The sequence below is a fragment of the Canis lupus genome, chromosome 18, assembly GCF_048164855.1.
Source record: "Canis lupus baileyi chromosome 18, mCanLup2.hap1, whole genome shotgun sequence".
Classification (NCBI taxonomy): domain Eukaryota; kingdom Metazoa; phylum Chordata; class Mammalia; order Carnivora; family Canidae; genus Canis; species Canis lupus.
In genome coordinates, this window is record NC_132855.1 from 7,202,761 (window position 1) to 7,221,305 (window position 18,545).

An 18,545-nucleotide genomic window follows, 5' to 3' on the forward strand; every position below is an offset into this window, starting at 1 on the left:
TCACAATGAAGATACATGTTTTGAGCCATGTCTTTTAACTTCTCTGGGCCTCAGTTTTCTTCCTTAAAAATTAAGGGGATTTAGCTAAGTATTTTTAAGTTCCTTTGGAACAGATGCTTCTAATCTGATTTTTCTATCTCTTTTTTCTTCCAAACCTCTTCTTCTGAAAATTGCTCAAATATAAAAAATGTTTTCAAATATTAATAGGAAAGTATTACTGCTATTTTAAGCAGTCACATTAATCTCTACATGACTTTTAAATATTCCTAAAATATCTTATTTTTAAGGTATGAAAACATACATTTCTCTTCAAATTCCATGGGGTAATGCAATACAAACAAGCAAAACAAAACAAAGAACCATTACTTCATTTAATTTCTCTTATAGTTATGTAGAGGGGACTTATAATAAGATCTATTCAATCTATTCACTGGTTATGATAGAGCTATACAAAGGGGCAGAGCATAAAATATATACAGAGAACTTCCATTCTTTTACTTTATGCAGCTTGAATGTTTTCAAATGAAAAATGACTTAAAACTGGATCCTTAAACCTGGAAGCGTAATGTCATAAACTGTTCAGAGCATGTGGAGGACTTCATTAAAATTTAAAGGGGATGAAGACTGTAAAATGGTTTGTAACCTCTGAACTGCAAAATTTACGCATATACATGGATAAATAATAGACACATTCACAAATATTAAAAATAAATATATGATATATTATACATGACTTGAACATTGGTTTCCAGTGCTCTATAAGTATTTGATAAATGAATAAGTGAATGAATAAGTGGATGGAGGATGGATGGGTGCATGTTTTATTGTGGTCTGAAAGTCCTGCCTTAGATCTATGGAGTGAGCTTTCATGCTCACTTTGTTGGGCTCACACAAGCAGGACTCATCTCCTATATCTCTGCTGATTCTGAAAGATGATATTTTCACGTTTACCATTATTCTTTTTAGAGTAAGAACCCAAGTCACCTCACCAATGACATCCATATGCTGATAAAAACAATGGAAAAATAATAGCGTGGGAAACAGCCTACCAGAGCAAAGCAAGAGATGCCAGTTTGGAAGAGATATCAAAATATATGAGATTGATGGGCAAAAAGGCTCAAGCAATGACATTCTGTGGATAAGGAGCACAGAGAATGATGGTTGTTAAATAACCGCATAGATTGGAAAACTCCCCTGAAAATTTAATTGTAAAGGTTTGTCAGCAGCAAGGTCTATAGTGGTTTATAGCAAATCTTTTGGTAAAAATTCCCTAACCAACAACCCTAAATCTTATATATTGTTACTGATCATCTGCTATTTTCTAGGATTTTCAATTGGGTTGAAGTGTAAGCTTTAGTTTATTTGAAATCAATAAAAATAAATCAGAGTCTGAGTTTAGCTATAACTGGTTTACAATGAGAAGAATAGCCCTGTGAGAGACAGGGCATTTATTATGCTACACGTATAGAGAATTTATATGGGTCTAATATTAAGCCATAGAAAAGTTTTGGTAATACAATTCGTTTTGTTGATGTGTGTGGCCTCTCAATGAACATCTGTACTCGTCACACATGCTGGTGTAATTAGCTGAAGTAAGACAGTAGTCATAAATAGTAGATTTGAGTATTCTATAAGCAATTCTGAGAAGCCTGTCATATTTTTGGACTTCATTTAAATTTATTTGGTAACCAACACCCTGAAATTTGGTGGCCTGTTATTATGGAATTCGTCACATGTACAGAATGCATTGCACAGTGCCACTATTAGGTGTCACATATGCTATTACTCAATCTCTAAATCAGAAAGATGAAGTTTACATATGTGCATAAGAGAGGTTTACTTCTAAAAAGGGTGGTAAAAATGTACAAGATCTATGGCTCCTCAAGCTGAACGCTGCAGGTCTGCAATGGTGCAGACAGGGCTACGGGTGTGGCTTCAGGGGGAAAAGACAGCCACTGCTTGGGGTGTGTGGGTTTGTGGGCGGGGGCAGGGATGGGTGGGTGTTTGGTGACATGCTATTAGGCATTGTTTAATCATGCATAACTACTGTTATAGACTTAAAGTCGAAATAAAATTATTGGCTCTGGGAGGTGTTTTTGACTTAGACCTACAGTTCTGGCTGAGATGGTGTAAGAACTGTGAGGAGAAAGACTTGGCAGCAGCTATCACATGAATCCCAGATGCTACCATGGTGGTGGTTCTTGTGGTTTGGAGTCATTTCAATGTATGCAAGGGAGGGCTCCCTCTTTGGCAAATGATTTGGAAAGGGAGGGCAATAAAACTGTCTGCATTCATTTTGGGTACAGATAAGAGGCATTTCTTTACAAAAAGCTTTTTAAGGTTGTGGGCCTGATTTTCATTCTAGAAGAATTAGAGTTTAACTAAACACTTAACTAGATTTTTTAATATACCAGTTACACTAGTGTTACTTATTTTAAAATAAGATAGCTTTTTATAAGTAGACCACTGATTCCTTCTCACTGTGGCCTCTATAGCTCTGCTCAGGGCCAATTACTCAGACTTTGGAGTCTATCTCTTTACCTCTTTTCTGGCACCAAGGTTTTGGGAGTGAATCTCCCTTCTGTGTTTGGATCACATAATGGGGTGGGGGATATATTTAAGCTACTGAATCTCAAGATAGGAATTGGATATTTAATTTTGCAAACCAGTATCCATCCAGTTAAAACCTAAGTAGAAATGAGTTCTGTTCTGTATCACACAGACCTCAGTTTGAATCCCTGCCTCACATTTAGTAACTGTAAGTAAGTAAACTTAGAGACCTACCTAGTGCCTCAATCAATCCAAACTTGGGTTTTCTGGGGTTGATAGGAAGATGCAATATAATATGAATACATAGCAAGTAGCATAATGGCTGGCATAGAGAATAACAGTTTTCTTTGTTTACCTCTGTTTTCTTTTACCGTTCTATTACTAAGTGTTGAGAATCCCTGTGGAGACTTACATGACATCTTTCCCTCTACACACAAATCCACCCACACACCCAAACCCACTCCCAGACACGCATGTACTTTTAGTGATAACTTAGAACCATTTGTAATTTAAGAGAGAGTATTAGATCCTAGAGAATTAGAAAAAAGGAAACCTTATCTGGCAAAACTTGAGGAGAAGGACATTTTAAAGTCCCAGTATTAATCTATGAATGGTATAGTTTTATCATTTCAAAGTGCCATTTTAAAGACTTTATGAAATAAGCCACTTCTTTTTTTTTTCCTCACAAATTTACCTTATATGAATGTTCAGTATGGAGTTGCTTACTATGCTATTTTTAACATATTTAGCAAATTTTTGTCAAGTTCTTTGAACTTTTTCAACTTTATCAGTTAGGGGGCCTCATCTAACACTCCATGCATAAAATATAAAGAAGCCAAGACTACACTACTTATTAGCTCTTTCAGAAAATCATATACCAAATAGCAGAGTAGTCACTGGATAGTGTACAGGTAAGAAAACCTGTTCACCACTAGAACAGCACATGGCTTTGACATACAATAAACTAATTATAAGTTAGGACATAGTAAATCCTAAGGAGAGGACCAAGCAATTGTTGTAAGACCACAACAAGAGTAGTAGTAACTTCTAATGGGAGATGAAAAGGGGAAATCAAGAATCTTTTCACAAGGAAGGTAACATTGACAAGGATTTTGAAATATTTATGTGAGATTTTTGATAAATCAAGAAATGCAAGATTAAAGGAAAGCATTCTGGACCTAAAACGAGATGAACAAAGACAGAGATATAAAGGTAGATATTGGTTTGATTAGCTATGTACAGTGTGATGATATGGTGGGAAATGAAAGGCAGTCTGGGGGGGGGAGGCAATGGGGGACAGAAAAACACTGTTATCTAGATTCAAAATCTCTCATCACCCAAAGTCAGTCAACCTTTCTCATGCTGAATGAGCATCACAATTTTCACCTACTTATTAATTTTGATTGGCTAAAGTGCCATATTAAACACTGCACTGAATTGTGGGGACATATACTGCTGAAGGAGAAATTACCCCTGACTTTAAGATACTTTGGAAGTTAAAAAAAAGATTGTGTCAGACAAGGCAGAAAAGAGTAAGTGTTATAACAAGTACGAGGGATGCAAAAGAGTGAGAGTTAATTTTGGACAGGGTAGGCGTGGACTGAGGGGAAGCATTAAGGAACAAATGTTTAACCTTGAAAAAGAACTGGATTTTGATGATTAAAGAAAAAAAGAAGAACGTTCCAGGGTGATGGGGGTGAAAGGCACAGGAATAGTAATATTTGGTCCAGCTTAAGGGAAATAAGAATGTAGTGAAGGATATTGACCCTTTCCTTCCACACAGGGACAAAGATAGGTGGGGGGAATAGGAGGTAGGATTAAGTGGAAGTTTTTTTTTTTTTTTTTTTTTTTTTAGTGGAAGTTTGACAGAATTTGTATGTTGGGGGAAGATAATAAAATGCCTTATGAGTGGTAAAAAAGATTCTCTAAGCTATATGAAGCCATAAGATGGCATTTGGTTTGGAGCATTAAGGAAAGCATCCCCAGAAGAAGGGATGCTTTAAGGTAAAATCTGAAAGGTGGGTAGGAATTAGCCTGGTATGTGTTTGTATGTATTTGGGAGGGTGGTTGTGGGAGGACAGGAAGGAAGCATTTCAAGCAGAAGGAAGAGCTTGCACAGGAAAGAATGGCACAAGAAAGAAACTGGAAGGCAAGCTGGAGCTAAGGGAGCAATAGGGAGAGCAGAGTGACATCGGGGTAGAGACAGAGCCATGGCGAGCCAAGAAAGAATTCTGTGTTTGTTTCTGACATTCAAAAAAGTAACCAAAAATTTATTTTACCTGTAAGGCAGTTAGTTCATGACATCGGTCCCTTTATTCAACACCATGTAGAAATTCTCTACTTTAACTATAAAGTCCTTTCAGTTAAGGATTATCTATAGTAAATTTATATTCCCTAATAAAGAATAATGTGCTATTCTAAGTTTAAGTGTGATGTGAGAAGGATAGCAAAACTCTGCTTTCAAAACAGAAAAAGTCTGAATAGCTCCATGTTTTAGTATTTCAAAGCATCAAAGATAATTCATAGCCATAATATCTTTCACATTACAATTACTTTCAGTATTTCAATGCCCTTTATATTTCATAAAATTATTACAACTAAATAAAATATTTTCTTTTGACAAATTATGGCACCAGAAGAGGCGGAAGGAAGGAAGGAAGGAAGGAAGGAAGGAAGGAAGGAAGGAAGGAAGGAAGGAAGGAAGGAAGGGTGGGTCATAGCTATTTCAGTTCCACACTTTTGAAGCCTTCATTGTATCCTAATGAATAATACCTGCTTCCCTTTTATCACCACTTCATCAACACGCCAATTTGTAAAGTTAAGACTGAAGTCTTATGTTAAGAAAGAGCTTAAACTTTACAATCATGGATGTTTCCTACATTCCTATGCATGGCAAGTAAAAAAAAAAGATAAAGTTTTTACTTTGTTTTTTAAATACTTTTCTAAAACTTACCACTATGTGAAGGTCACCAGCAGTGAGCTTTGAGGTGACCACAGAGTCAAGAATAAGGATGAGCTGCTCAGAAAGCACTGAATCAAAAAAGAAAATTTCTCCTTTCTTGTTTTTCAGCTGGTCAACTTTACTCCTTTAATCTAATATATTCTGGTGGAATACTGCATATGACATAGTATATTCTATCATAGTGACCTTTTTCACTTTTGAAAATTTGGCTGATAGTTTCAAAATATATAAATATCCATTTATAAAGAGACTGATGGAAGAGGGAAGACATGGGGGCAGCTCTGGTTCTCTGAGCCTTACACTCAGGACATTTGAGTGTGGAACAGAAGCAGGTCACAGGCATGACAGTGCTAAAGGGAGAAGAGGTGAAGAGAAACACAGTCATTTGAGCTGCTAAAGAGAAGCCAGTTGAATACTGGGGATATATGAGGGCATTATTAAGAATTCTTATGTGCAAAATCCAAAGCCAAACGAACAATCTTCAAAATATTTAGTCTTCATTGGCTATGGTCTTTCCTAAGTAAGCAAACTTTCATAACCATTTATTACATCTCAAATTCTGTGCCAACTAAAGAGAACTAAAGAGGAACAATCCAGTGTCTTCAAAAAGCTCACAGTAGTTTGAGAGGGAGAGACATATTAAAAGATAATTTTAGGGATCCCTGGGTGGCGCAGTGGTTTGGCGCCTGCCTTTGGCCCGGGGCGCGATCCTGGAGACCCGGGATCGAATCCCACTTCGGGCTCCCGGTGCATGGAGCCTGCTTCTCCCTCTGCCTGTGTCTCTGCCTCTCTCTCTCTCTCTCTGTCTGTGACTATCATAAATAAATAAATTAAAAAAAAAAAGATAATTTTAAAGAGGGTAACATCCATTCATAGTGTTCCTGTAGAAGCAAAGAATGACACCTAGCTTAGTTGGGAATAACTGCCTGGAATTCTTTCTGAAAGAGAAAGATTTAAATTGAGCTTTAAGTAGAGTGAGGAGGGGTTATTCCAAGTAGGGGATGGCAGAAGCAAAGACAGGTACTATGGCAAGGACAGCATGTAGTGTGGGGAGCTATAAACAAGATGGCTGGAGACGAAGTTCTGAGTCAGGGAGTGTGTGCACACTATGCTGGGTGAATAGCCTGATATTAAAGCAATAAAGGATGCCATGTTAAATAGTTTGGATTGTATCCTGAAGATAATAGTAAACAACTGAGGATTTTTTTTTTGCCCTTTTTTGTTTTGTTCTATTTATTAAAGTGTACTTGACATACAATACTATATTAGTTTCGGGTGTATAACGTAGTGATTCCACAACCGCATACCTTACAAAATCACCAGGATAAGTGAAGTTACTGTCTGTCACTGAACAAAGCTATTCCGATATTATTAACTGTATTCCTTATGCTTTACTTTTCATTCCTATGACTTATTTATAAAGGCAGTTTGTACCTCCTAATCTCCTTCACCTATTTTGCCTGTTGCTCATCCCTTCTGAAGGTTTCCTTAAGCAAGGAAGTGATGTAAATAGGACTCTGTGTGTGTGTGTCTGTGAGTGTGTGTGTGTGTGTGTGTGTGTGTGTGTGATTGTAATTATATATATAAATTTTACGGGACCAAAAGCAGAAGCAGTGGGACCAGTTATGAAACAACTGCAATGGTTGAGGTGAGATATAACAAAGCTTCAAAGTACTGGAGTAGTGGCTCCTTTATACTTGAATTTGGTGCTGAATTGGATGGGCTTGGGCAATCATTAGAGAAATGGTCATCAAAGATGATGCCTAGGTTTCTAGAACTTAGAGGATTTTCAGGGAACAATTTTGGGGAAACATAAAATGCTCAATTTTATAAATGATACACTTAAAGTGCCTATTGCCATTAAGGGAAGATGTCCCATAAACAGCTATAATTAAAATAGAAAGAAGACTTGTGAAGATATCACATCTTGGAACTAGAAAAGTCTGGGTCACTGACTCATGTGTGAGAGGTAGCTGACACTTTGAAGGTGGATGAAATTACCTGTGGATATGCTCTCGATTACAGAAAAAGAGCAGTAGGCTGAGGACAGTACCCTGGGGAGGAGAGCATTTAATGGATGGGCAGAAAAAGAGGAGCCACTAAAGGACACAGAAAATAAACAGCGTGAGGCATATGAAGAGCACCAGGAGATGAAAGTGTTCTGTAAGCCAAGAGTGGAGGGATCCAAGAAGCGCCCTCCAATACAGACTTACTCCAAAAGTTAATGCTTTCTAACACCTTATTGTTAATGCCTTTAAAAAATGACAATGTTAATAATTCATAAATATCTTTGTTCACAAATTCCTTTCAATTCTTCTAATTTTTAATTTCTTCAGTTTCTTATTCCCATACTCCTTATACCCCATGGTATGTGCTGTTAAAGAGTACAGAACATGATTACTCATCTTTAACAACAGAGCAAGTAAATAATAACAAAGAAAGTGGTAAGGAGGAGGGGGCTGTAAATGAGAGCTTTAACCCTTTTCAGTTGAAGTATCTCCAAATGATACGTGGATAGTAAGCCATGTTTGTGTTTTGTTCCCTTTATTTCACGTTTGATTATTCAGTTCATGGCTTATCCTCATTCTTCACTTTTCTTTCCTTCTGATGCTTGCTTTAAGCAATTTTGGAGGTTGTTGGCACTTCTTTAGGGGCAAGTCAGGAATAAAAAATAAATTCAATTCAAGCAATATACTTATGTAAATGGTGCTTATATTTTTATATGAAAACTCAAAGCCAGATATTCAAAATGAGTATCACGTTTGTTTTGACTGCCGACCCAAAGCAGACCACCACCACTACTCCTTCTAGTAGTAGCCAAGCATAACAAGAAACATAAGCAACCAAAAAACCACACATAAAACAAATCCTAAGGAATGTATGCAGAAGCTAAATAAACAGTGGAGGTCACCAAACACATGCACTGTCAGGAAAAGGGGAAAGAAATCTATGGAAAAAGAGAAACCACCTGCCAATTTCAAATAATTCAACTCCAAGAACTGACTGTGGTGAGCCTACTTGCTGATCCTAGACAGTCACCACTCAGACTTTCTGTGCTTTGAACGCTAGCAATAACAATCTCGAATTTCATGCAGCGCAGAGCTTAGCACCCAGGTGTTGTAATCACAATTTCAATTTTGAAAGTGTCCTTGCCCTATTTAGAAAAGAGTGAGCTGTTTGTGATGTTCTGAATTGGGGAACAACGAAAAATAAAACCTTAAGCTTGAGTCTTAGTACAATTCATGTCAAATATCTCTATTGTTTCTGTCGAATTACATTTGAAATCTATAGTAACTCATTATCTACCAACTATGCCTATAATATGGAAAGAAGTAAGGATCTGACTACAGTTTTGCAGGAGTCTCAACATATGTGTTCCATTCAAAGAAATTTTCAGTGATACCTGAGGTTTACAAATCCAAGGCAGGGCCCAGGACTGAACCTATCTACTAAATCGAGACCAGCATCAAGGAAATTCTAGGGCATTACAGGAGAAGTTTTCGCTGGGAAGGCAAAATACCAGAGCTTAAAGAATCATAAGAATCTCTAATAACAGCTCAGACAAGATCAAAATAGGCAAGGTCAAAATCTCTAATAAAGGCTCAGGCAAGGTCAAAATAACCAAGCTGAGGTGGTGTGAGGTCTTGACAAATATATAGGCATAAGAACAGATTATCTGGGAGGTAGCTGATAACTTAAGACTTCTGAGCAAAGAATTTCATGTTTAGAATGCTGCTGGGCCATAACTGTCCTGAAGCCACTTACCTAACTGAATTCCTGGGGACTCATGTGTTTGGAATAGAGTTCGGTCATGAGAATAAAAGGAAAGAACATGCAATGGCCCAAGAGTTTGTTGGGTGGAAAAACTTCCAGAATAACTTGGCAAATGGTTCTACAGAGAAGAATTATAATTACATACACTGGGCATGTGTGAGAAATTTAGCTTTGGGAACCACCAAGTGTCACTTTATCAGAATGGGACTCAAGAAGGAAGTGAGCTGAGATGTAGGATGGAGGACAGGAGCCCAATGGTTTATACTTGAATTTAAGTCCCAGACCTGACAAGGGTTGCAATATATTTGATTTGTGTATCTAAAAGCTAATGCTTCCTGGGTCAGCCTGTCAGGGCTGGTTCTTACTAAGGCTTAGCACAGGCCACAAGAGATAGGGGAGAAGGTAATAATTACCAGAATGCCCAAGTATTTTCTTCTCTCAACAATACATTAGGTTAGGTGCCATTAAAAGGTTCAGTCATGAAGAACAAGGGAAGAGAGGAGGGTAAAATGAAGTTAAAACATGGGCTGGCAACTCAAATGACAACCCCCCCCCCCCAATTACTACCAAATATACTAATTATCTTCAAGATGTTACTATAGAATACTTTGAATTTAAAGTTATAAACAATGGTATGTTGGATAGGCCATTCATCTTTGTATCATTTACAACTGCTCCACAGATATCCCCATTAATCAAATATAGTTTTCCTGGAACACCAAAGGTGACAAAGACCTCACTCTTCACTCTGGAATGCTGAGTTAAAACATTCTTCTTTAAAATGAGCTCAATTCTATCTCTTTGAAACTTAGGTCTTATTAGTCCTTATTCTACCCATTGGAATCAAATAAAGTAGGCTAATCATTCCAATAAGTTCTTCTGCATCCTGGTCACTGTCTTATGAATGCCTTCCAATTTGTCTAGATCCCTCTGTGTCTATTAACTAGGCCTGAGGCTCCAATCTAGTGAGAAAGGTTTAGAATAGAAATAGTACCTCTACTATTTAAAGTATATCCTTAATTATAAAAGCTTTAAAAAGAGGGAATTGGGTGTCCTTCTGGCCATGTAATATTGATAACTAAATCAACCATAACCACCTCTACATCCTTTTTTTAAAAGAGATTTTATTTATTTATTCATTAAATATATATATATATATATATATATATATAGAGAGAGAGAGAGAGAGAGAGAGAGAGAGAGAGGGACAGGCAAAGGGAGAAACAGGCTCCATGCAGGGAGCCCGACTTGGGACTCAATCCCGGGTCTCCAGGATCACACCCTGGGCTGAAGGTGGCGGTAAACCACTGAGCCACCCAGGCTGCCCCTCTACATCCTTTAAGACAGCATTCATATGCTATAAAATAGATGGGAGTGGGGTTGATTTTTTTTTTTTTAGAATATATGTTAACTATTGAAATTTGGACATTATAGAAAAGAATTAAAATTTAAGTCATGTATAATTCTACCTGGGCATGGAAGAGGATTATTGAAGAAAAGTGCCATAGGAGAGCTAATACTCATGACAAGTAAAAAAGAAGAAAATGCTGTTTGAAAACACTGCAGAACTGGGGTAGGAGAGGAGCTAGTTACAAAGGGGCATGAAGAACTTCTGGAGGGTGATGATGGTGGTTACAAGACTGTATGCATTTGTCAAAACTCATGGACTCATATAGTAATAAGGGTAGATTTTACTGTCTGTTAACATCACCTCCATAAAGAAATTAATCTGTTAGAAAATGTATGCATCATGATCCCAATTTTGTAGAAAAAGGTTATATACAAAAGTGTACTGGTAGTTACTTCCAGGAAGTATCCTTACGGATTTACTGAAAGACATTCTAGTCAGAATCAGACACTTCAGTTGAAAGGTCATATATAATCAAGACTGTGATGGCCATAATGAGATCATGCAATTGCAGAAATTATAAGGACAAACCAATGGAAACTCAAAAGAAATCAATTCAGTCGAGAGGTGAAAACAGATGGAAATAAAAAGCTATATAGATGTATACATGTTTGTGGGTAAAGGAAACAAGCTGCCATTCAGATTGTAGCCCATGAATATTTTTATTCTTGAATCGGCTTTTAGGCAAGAGAAGTTGCTCACTGCTAATGAAAGCCACTGAAACATAGTAAAAATTACAACAAAAACAAAACAGGGCTAAGGACAGAATTCTTTATCACACAAATAGAGCCTACCCTTGAGCTAATCAGTACTCTTTGGGATTAGTTGTTCAACTAATTATAATTTACCCAACTGCGTTATCATCATCAACTCTATTTCTTTATCTTATTTGGGCTATGGTGAAGCTTTAAGAAATGCTTTAGATATAAGGCACCCACTACAGTTTTCTTTTATTCTGTCAAAAAAAGATAATACAATAGTCCCCTCTTACCCACATTTCACTTTCTGTGGTTTGGATTACCTGCAGTATGGGTCACACTACCTCACAGCTGCTTACAATATTCCCCTCACTTCTTCTCATCATATTGTCATTTTATCATTTCCCATCATCACAAGAACAAGGATGAGTATGGTACAAGATATTTTAGGAGAGAGAGAGAAAGAGCACAAACACTGAATTTTTATTACAGCATATTGTTATAATTATTCTATTCTGTTATTAGTTATTATGGTCAGTCTCTTACTGTACCTAACTTACAAATAAACTTTATCATAGATATGTATGTATAGGAAAAAACAAAGTATATATAGGGTTCAGCATAATTACGGCTTCAGGCATCCACTGAGAATCCTGTAACATATCTACCACATAAAAAGGAGGACCAATGCATGATTAGTTGCACAAATATTTTTCTGTATGAACATGGTTGCTTCTACTGAGCACTACTTCCCTTTTTAAGAGCTTGTAAATCATCCCTTTAGTAATTTGTTCTAGTCACAATTTTACAGTGTTGACAACTCACCTACCTATCTTGGTCTTTTTTTTTTTTCTCTCCTCCTCCTCCTCTCTTTCTCTTTAGATGGGGGCCTCGGCATCCACCCTTTGGATAATTCTTTGGACAAAATTTCCACTTTCACATTTACTAAAAAATTCCAGACAACTGTTCACAAATTTCACATCCCAATCTTATCAACTTACAGAGGGATAACATTTGTTCATGCCAGGTTTGGGAGCAAGGAGCTGCTCTTTAACAATTCTTTCCCTAATGCGGATTCTAATTCCTTTTTAATGGTGTTTGTTTAGTACTTTTCAATCCAAAGATCATTCTTCTTGATTTAAAAAAAAGTCAAAATAGAAGCTAAATTGTTTCTGTCTTTCTTAATCGTTGATTTAAGTCTCAAGCAGCAAATCTATCATTTCCATGTTCTTTTTTCTTACTCTGAACATAAGGACATTTGTGTTGAAATTACATTTGCAGCATTCATGCTGTATTTTTACTCAGACTTCAAGTTCATGGAAGTGACATGGTTTGCCAGAGAGCCTTAAGAGAGATTATGACTAACCCCTCCCCTCAACAAGCTACCTTGGTCACCAGGATTGATTGTATTAAATATGCTGATTTACATTTTCACTCTGTGTTTACTTAAAAAATGTAAATCAAGTAAAATTTTCCATAAAGTGAGTACAGATAAAATGAATAAAATGAGTAGGCCATATATTTAAATTTTAAGCGTTGTATTACTTATGATTAAATACATTTTTTTTAAGTGTCCTAGTTCTCTGCTATCCAATATGGTAGCCAAGAGCCACATGTCACTATTTAAATGTAAATTCCTTTAAAGAAAACACACTAAAAAATTCAGGTCCACATTTCAAGTGCTCAGTAGCCACATGTGGTTAGTTTAATTGTGCTGGGCAGCACCGTATAGAACATTTCCATCATCACAGAAAGTTCTATTGGAAAGCACTAATCTAGACATAAAATGTGATGTCTAACTGGCTTTTTTCAAATATGGTTTTCTTGTATGAAATTTCTACACATGCCAATCACTGATTTAAGAGGCAATTATCTTAACAGTCATGCATCTTGAATGAACTACTTGCGAATTATAATTAAATGTATTGATTTGTTCTCATATCAATTGATTTTTAAAAAGACAACTAATAAATGTAAATGCATAATGCTTCAGATCACAAGACCCAGTGATAATGGTTAATCTGAATTCCCAAGATGCTTAATGCAAAGCCTACCCTGTTAGCATATCACGGTAGTACATTTTAGTAGTGTTTGGCCACCATTGACTATTACTGAGAAAGCTATGGTAATTAATTAGCAATGTATATGCCTATTTTCAACTCAACAGGAAAATATCATCCCAAGGACTAGGATGTAAAAAGATATGCTGAAAATAGGTGTCCCAGCACTAATTCTTTTTCTGTCTTCTAGTGTTTGTTCTCTTAGACAATCCTGACAAGCACAAATAGAAACCATAACTAAGCCTCTCAGTAGCTGGTGACTTTTTTTTTTCCTAAGCAGACACTCTTTTTAATAGATCTGGGAGAAATGTAAGAAAACTAGCTAAAGTGATATTAAATAAAATAAGAAGAAGAAGTTAAGACTCTAAAAAGAGATTGAGGGAAAATATGGTAGCATGTAGTATAGCGGCCTGCAGGTAAACACTGAATAATTTAAAGGAGGGTTGAGAGGGAAGAGGGAATAAGAAAGAAAGAAGGAAGAGAAGGAAGAGAAGGGAACAAGGAAGGAAATGAAAGATGGCAAAGTCACGGGACCACGCATACGAGAGCTTTCAAGTTCACAAAGAAACCTTTAGACATATAAAGTAATAAGCAACTCATAAGAAATAATACAAACAACCGTAAAGGAAATTGCTTAAGGTTTGACTTACATTCATCGTATAAACATGCACAAAGAGCAGTCTTGATTCTCAGCCTAAATAATTAAATAAATAGGGGACGCCTGGGTGGCTCAGTGGTTGAGCATCCACCTTTGGCCCAGGGCGTGATCTCAGGGTCCCGGGATCGGATCCCACGTTGGGCTCCCTGCATGGGACCTGCTTCTCCCTCTGCCTGTGTCTCTGCACCTCCCACCATGAATAAATGAATAAAAAAATCTTTAAAAAATTTTTAAAAATCAATCAATCAATCAATCTCAAAGTCAGGTGTGGTTATACTTCGACATTTGCAGGGAACCAGTGCAGTGGTGGCCAGGTTATCAGACCATTAATAAAGCACTAGAGGAGATTTTTTTGTTTTCTAGCTTTTTTCCCCTCTCCCTATACCCAATATAACTTGAATCAGAAGACGTATTCCCATAAATTACTGCAGCTTATTAAGACAGATTCAAGGAGGGAGGGGCGGTGAGGGCTGGGGTACAGGAACACAAATCAAAATCTCTGGGGTAAAAAGTAATTCCCACCTTTCGCCCTCCCTCACCTTCCTCCCATCAAGATTCTAGACCTATAATAAAGCCATTTTCTTATCTCTCTGATACAGTTTTTGACTACCAAAGAAGCTATTTCATGTGTACAAATCATTTGCTTTCTTTTCATTTATGAGAGAACTCCAGAAGGAGAACAGAAAGAAGGAAATAATGTTTAACAATTAAATGTTGATAACTGCTGTTTTTCACAGCAAATGAAAATTATCTAGTCTAAACTTCTCCCTTAAAAAAATAAAAAGCACGGAGGCCAAAAAAGATTCTATGATTTTTCCAAGATTACATCAATAGTATATGCAAAGCTAAGACCCAAAGACGTGTCCTTGCCCAAATTCTTACCTCTATACAATGTACCAACTGGATACCCCAGTTTTACTAGTGTCAGATAACACATTTGTACTGTATGAGATGACAGAAAGAAAAGGAAATACACATGTACTTTAAAACACAGAAGTTTCAGAATTACAGTTCAGTTAGGCTAACTCTTGAGCAATTCATATTTTAAATTATTTTATAAGCTCCAGAAAACATCAAGCCTTTAAGTAATGGTTTATGGAGATTTACAGTAGATAAATCTGACTAAACGCATCTAACTCATTTACTTAAGATAAATAATCTTACAAGTTCCTTGAGAGCCTTGACTCTTCCTTATTCCTGCTTGGATGTCTAGGGGCTGACACAAGACTTGGCACATAGCAGGGGCTCAATCAATATTTAATGAAAAAATAAAGGCCGACCCTCATTGCTAAACTGTTAAAATGTGGCAAACAACAACAAAAACCAGCCACACACATACTTTGAAATCAGTGGCAAAATCATTCTAAAGGCATGAATGGCTGCTTGCAATTGCAGAAATGGAAGTTTCTAGTTAGTGGTGTTTGTTTTTTTAATAATTCATTTGTACAGTTGAGTGAAGACTTGAAAACTGCTTATTCAGAAATCCAAAGTAATGTTAAAATATTGGGAATATTGTGAATTAAGTAAAACTCAAAGGAAAAAAAAACTGCACTAGATGTTAAAAAAAAAAAAGTCTTCTGCTCTTTATAATTATTTGCCAATATAACCTTTCTTTCAATTTTCTTACTTGCAATATGAGGAGTTGGCCAGCTGTCCTCAGGGGTTTTTATTTTAAAACACAAAGGATGTGGCTAGTTGCCAAGGATGACCCCTCACTAGTTCCTCCTCTTCCTGCACAGGCCAGGTGTTCCTCCACCAAGAGGTAGATCTACTCTCCATGCCCCTGGACTGCACTGGCATCATGACTTTCCTTAGCTAATAGAAAGGGGGCAGAAGCACTGCTAGTTCTGGGAAATGCATATTTCCTTGTTTCTTCTGAAAAGGATTGGCTACTTTTGCCTTTTCTGAAGAGGATTGGCTACTTTTGCCAGATGCCATGTTGAATGGAAATTCTGGCTAGATGGGAAACAGCGAGGAGGAGATACACTGGGGAAGACAGAGGCCACAGAGGAGTATCCAGAAGTCCGGGGTGTGGTTGAGGCTTTCTTGGAAGTTCAAGTCTGGCACCACCACAGATGAAGCCAGCCAGCCGCATGAGTGACCCCAGTCTTTACCAGGTGGAGGATCCACTTAGCCAACATCTCTCGCTCCTCCCTCCCCTAGCCTATAGAATCATGAAAAATAAATTGTTATGATTTTAAGCCACTAAAAAAGTGTGATGAGTTACAAGCAACAGGTAACTAAAATAGTATATTTGAACCTTTGGAAGAGTGAAACAATTTAGAAAAATATCAGGAATTTTCTGAAAATGAAAATAAATGCAAAAACCAAGATAAAGGATTATAGTTAAGCAACTGTAACCAATTGGATATGCTTTGAAATATGGTAAAAAAAAAAAAAAAAAAGTCCTACTACAGTATTTGGCTTTTTAAATAATTTAACTCCTGTTGAAAATTAGACAAAGAATGGGTTTAAGATTTCCCTCCCTGCTTGGAAATTCATGTTAGATGATGTTTGCATGAGTAACATAGTCCTGCGGACATACTTAAGATTATGCAAACTCTTAAAATAGTAGTGAAAAAAAGAATACTGAAATACAAGTAGTAAGGTTACCTACACCAATTCTAATTTTTTTTTTTTATGTAAAGCCATACTTATTTCATTACTGCATCATTAACAACACATTCCCTTTCTTGGTATAAAATTACTTAAGCCACATGTCACAGATGAACCAGGCTAACGGTATGTTCAGACATTTTAGTTTAGATTGTTTTGCCATTCAGCTGCAGTTGGAAAGATGACCTTTAGGTTTTGTTTTACATTTATTTTCCTTTGATTTAAATGCCTTTTAGCATTGTCATTATTGCTTTCCTTATTTTCAAAAGTGTCTTAATTTTTGTTCAATATATTTGGAAATAGAAAACAGAATTCTCACTTGCCTTGTAAAATTGTTATTGTAACAATATTAAAGGAGAAGATATTTCTAATGTAATTTGATCTCATGCTATATGGAACAGGCTAAGAGTTTTGATTTTTAAAACTACATATATTATTTGGGAGTATGAGTAGCACATTTTTCCTCAAATGTGATTTTTCTACGTAAATGAAATTTTCTTTTGCAAGAAAGACCTGATGAGAAAAAGAAATTGAGATGAGGAATGGTATTCATAAAAGAAGCTTATCCCTTTATTTTAATCAGGAGGATAAATCATTTACTTTTTTTGAAAAATACAAACTTGTAAAGCCCTTTATGCATATAGAATATGAAGATTATGTGGGGTCTTAACCTAGATACTTAAATTTAAAAATTATAGATTCAAAGAACTTTATGGACATAGTTTATGCAAACATTTTATATAAACATTTCTATAAATCAATTAATAAATTTTAAAATGTAAAGAACTTTAAAGGAATATTGTATTTAAATTTGGAGAAATGAATATTCCTTTTTTAAAAATGATGTTAATACACTTCTAACACGTTTTTAAACTATTTAATGCCATATGTTAACTTTCTTAAAGTCAATCGCAATGATGTGGAAAGCCATACCTTATCAAAATTCTTAGAATACTGAAACTGAAGTTTTTAAATGTTAATTGAAAATCTTCAATGTGGGAGGCCCAAGGTACTCACTTTTTACACTTTTTAACCTCGCAACAATTCTTAGGGGTAAATACTATCACCACTAATTTGAAAGACAAGAAAACTAAAATTGAAAAGTTTTGTGGTAAAATACCCAAGATAAAAAAACTCACAAGTGTCCAGAATTAAGTTTTCAACAAATGTCAGCCTAATCCTAGTACCCATGGTTTTCTCATTGTTTCACAATACTTAGGGTTAATGTTAGAAAAATTGCAGATTTTATTACTTTGCATGGCTTCATAGAATGTTCTTCAAACCTCTCTGTAATCTAGCATTATCCCACCTCCCCACTTTTATTGTATTTTATCTAAGAACTCTCTAAAATAGTCCCAGAGAGTAAAATGATAGAGACACATTCAGTATATTATTGGAGGAAATGGCATAACTTTAGGCGAGAGGATGAGAGTAGGATAGGGCCGTTAAGAGAAACCTAATCTGGATGCTGACAGATTGAAAGACCAAGAAGGTTGAAGTAGGTGGGCATTTTAGGCATACAGTAGACCACGTGCAGAGCACAAAACAGCTGGAGTATGCAACAAAATGTATTTCCAGGATTAGCAGAAAATAGAATTCAAAGTAGCATGGTGGGGCAGGAGAGACAAGCAGATAATGGAAGGTTTTACGTGATGAAAGAAAGACTGTATTTATCAGTAAACAATTAGAAACTATTAAGAATCTTTTAAGAGAAAGAGTTGTAGGATCATATTTGCTTTATGTGAATTACCCTGAAGCTGCATGAAAAACGACTCATGGGTAAGGAGAGGGGTTTGATAACAAAAGTGAAGCCAAGGAC

The 18,545-nt window shown here is 36.2% G+C and overlaps 1 protein-coding gene and 1 long non-coding RNA gene across 21 annotated transcripts in view; one reads left to right on the forward strand and one right to left on the reverse strand.

The window, feature by feature from the left end:
• The window catches only part of LOC140608620 (uncharacterized), a 49,745-nt gene extending 48,247 nt beyond the window's left edge, over nt 1-1,498 (forward strand). Inside the window, exon 5 of the long non-coding RNA XR_012010599.1 lies at nt 967-1,498. This is a non-coding gene — a long non-coding RNA (uncharacterized lncRNA). The remainder of the gene's footprint in view (nt 1-966) is intronic.
• The window catches only part of FOXP2 (forkhead box P2), a 554,812-nt gene that overhangs the window by 203,738 nt on the left and 332,529 nt on the right, over nt 1-18,545 (reverse strand). The window lies entirely within an intron of this gene.